A 259-nucleotide genomic window follows, 5' to 3' on the forward strand; every position below is an offset into this window, starting at 1 on the left:
GACAAAACAGTTCTGAACAAGGACGAAGTCGGAAGGTACGTCCCTGACGCCAACGGCCACTAAAGGACACGGCTGCCGCACGCAGGCCTGCACCGACCAGCACGTCCGGACGGCCCCGCCGACGTGTGGCCAGCCGATCACGACAGGGGCGCGCCCACGGTCCAGCACGCACCAACTTAAACGCGAAAGCGCCGTCTCTGAAAAACGTTTCGCGAAGCGGGACTTAAAAGTAACCTTCCGCCACGCGACCGGCACCGGA

Source organism: Pteropus alecto, unplaced genomic scaffold, assembly GCF_000325575.1.
Source record: "Pteropus alecto unplaced genomic scaffold, ASM32557v1 scaffold56, whole genome shotgun sequence".
In the NCBI taxonomy this organism is placed as follows: domain Eukaryota; kingdom Metazoa; phylum Chordata; class Mammalia; order Chiroptera; family Pteropodidae; genus Pteropus; species Pteropus alecto.